Genomic DNA, 2,960 nt, shown 5'->3' with positions numbered 1-2,960 from the left:
TATCCCTACACTTTGAAGAGTTTTGATCAGGAAGGGATGCTGTACTTTGTCAAATGCTTTTTCAGCATCTCTTGAGAGTATCATATGGTTCCTGTTCTTTCTTTTATTAATGTGATTTATCACATTGATTGATTTGTGGATGTTGAACCAACCTTGCAGCCCTGAAATAAATCCCACTTGATCGTGGTGAATAATCCTTTTAATGTACTGTTGAATCCTATTGGCTAGTATTTTGGTGAGAATTTTTGCATCTGTGTTCATCAAGGATATTGGTCTGTAGTTCTCTTTTTTGATGGGATCCTTGTCTGGCTTTGGGATCAAGGTGATGCTGGCCTCATAAAATGAGTTTGGAAGATTTCCTTCCATTTCTATTTTTTGGAACAGTTTCAGGAGAATAGGAATTAGTTCTTCTTTAAATGTTTGGTAGAATTCCCCCGGGAAGCCGTCTGGCCCTGGGCTTGTGTTTGTTTGGAGATTTTTGATGACTGTTTCAATCTCCTTACTGGATATGGGTCTGTACAGGCTTTCTATTTCTTCCTGGTTCAGTTGTGGTAGTTTATATGTCTCTAGGAATGCATCCATTTCTTCCAGATTGTCAAATTGGTTGGCATAGAGTTGCTCATAATATGTTCTTATAATTGTCTGCATTTCTTTGGTGTTAGTTGTGATCTCTCCTCTTTCATTCATGATTTTATTTATTTGGGTCCTTTCTCTTTTCTTTTGGATAAGTCTGGCCAGGGTTTTATCAATCTTATTAATTCTTTCAAAGAACCAGCTCCTAGTTTCGTTGATTTGTTCTATTATTTTTTTGGTTTCTATTTCATTGATTTCTGCTCTGAAGTTTATGATTTCTCTTCTCCTGCTGGGTTTAGGGTTTCTTTCTTGTTCTTTCTCCAGCTCCTTTAGGTGTAGGGTTAGGTTGTGTACTTGAGACCTTTCTTGTTTCTTGAGAAAGTCTTGTACCGCTATATATTTTCCTCTCAGGACTGCCTTTGTTGTGTCCCACAGATTTTGAACCGTTGTATTTTCATTATCATTTGTTTCTATGAATTTTTTCAATTCTTCTTTAATTTCCTGGTTGACCCATTCATTCTTTAGAAGGATGCTGTTTAGTCTCCATGTATTTGGGTTCTTTCCAAATTTCCTCTTGTGATTGAGTTCTAGCTTCAGAGCTTTGTGGTCTGAAAATATGCTGGAAATGATCCCAATCTTTTGATATCGGTTGAGACCTGATTTCGGACCAAGGATGTGATCTATTCTGGAGAATGTTCCATGTGTACTAGAGAAGAATGTGTATTCTGTTGCTTTGGGATGAAATGTTCTGAATATATCTGTGATATCCATCTGGTCCAGTGTGTCATTTAAGGCCTTTATTTCCTTGTTGATCTTTTGCTTGGATGATCTGTCCATTTCAGTGAGGGGAGTGTTAAAGTCCCCTACTATTATTGTATGATTGTCGATGTGTTTCTTTGATTTTGTTATTAATTGGTTTATATAGTTGGCTGCTCCCACGTTAGGGGCATAGATATTTACAATTGTTAGATCTTCTTGTTGGACAGATCCTTTGAGTATGATATAGTGTCCTTCTTCATCTCTTATTATAGTCTTTGGCTGAAAATCTAATTGATCTGATATAAGGATTGCCAATCCTGCTTTCTTCTGATGTCCATTAGCATGGTAAATTCTTTTCCACCCCCTCACTTTAAATCTGAAGATGTCTTCGGGTTTAAAATGAGTTTCTTGTAGGCAACATATAGATGGGTTTTGTTTTTTTATCCATTCTGATACCCTGTGTCTTTTGATTGGGGCATTTAGCCCATTAACATTCAGGGTAACTATTGAGAGATATGAATTTAGTGCCATTGTATTGCCTGTAAGGTGACTGTTACTGTATATTGTCTCTGTTCCTTTCTGGTCTACTACTTTTAGGGTCTCTCTTTGCTTAGAGGACCCCTTTCATCATCTGTACAGCTGGCTTGGTGTTTGCAAATTCTTTCAGTTTTTGTTTGTCCTGGAAGCTTTTAATCTCTCCATCTATTTTCAATGATAGCCTAGCTGGATATAGTATTCTTGGCTACATGTTTTTCTCGTTTAGTGCTCTGAATATATCATGCCAGCTCTTTCTGGCCTGCCAGGTCTCTGTGGATAAGTCTGCTGCCAATCTAATATTTTTACCATTGTATGTTACAGACTTCTTCTCCCAGGCTGCTTTCAGGATTTTCTTTGTCACTAAGACTTGTAAATTTTACTATTAGGTGACGGAGTGTGGACCTATTCTTACTGATTTTGAGGGGGGTTCTCTGAACCTCCTTGATTTTGATGCTTGTTCTCTTTGCCATATTGGGGAAATTCTCTCCAATAATTCTCTCCAATATACCTTCTGCTCCCCTCTCTCTTTCTTCTTCTTCTGGAATCCCAATTATTCTAATGTTGTTTCGTCTTATGGTGTCACTTATCTCTCGAATTCTGCCCTCATGATCCAGTAGCTGTTTGTCCTTCTTTTGCTCAGCTTCATTATTCTCTGTCATTTGGTCTTCTATATCACTAATTCTTTCTTCTGCCTCATTTATCCTAGCAGTGAGAGCCTCCATTTTTGATTGCACCTCATTAATAGCTTTTTTGATTTCAACTTGGTTAGATTTTAGTTATTTTATTTCTCCAGAAAGGGCTTTTATATCTCCCGAGAGGGTTTCTCTAATATCTTCCATGCCTTTTTCGAGCCCAGGTAGAACCTTGAGAATCGTCATTCTGAACTCTAGATCTGACATATTACCAATGTCTGTATTGATTAGGTCCTTAGCCTTTGGTACTGCCTCTTGTTCTTTTTTTTGTGGTGAATTTTTCTGCCTTGTCATTTTGTACAGATAAGAGTATATGAAGGAACAATAAAATACTAAAAGGGTGGCAACAACACCAGGAAAATATGCTTCAGCCAAATCAGAAGAGATCCCAAATTGTGA

This window comes from Lontra canadensis, unplaced genomic scaffold (genome assembly GCF_010015895.1).
Source record: "Lontra canadensis isolate GAN:19392208 unplaced genomic scaffold, GSC_riverotter_1.0 scaffold1, whole genome shotgun sequence".
Lineage (NCBI taxonomy): Eukaryota > Metazoa > Chordata > Mammalia > Carnivora > Mustelidae > Lontra > Lontra canadensis.
This window is presented reverse-complemented; position numbering follows the sequence as displayed.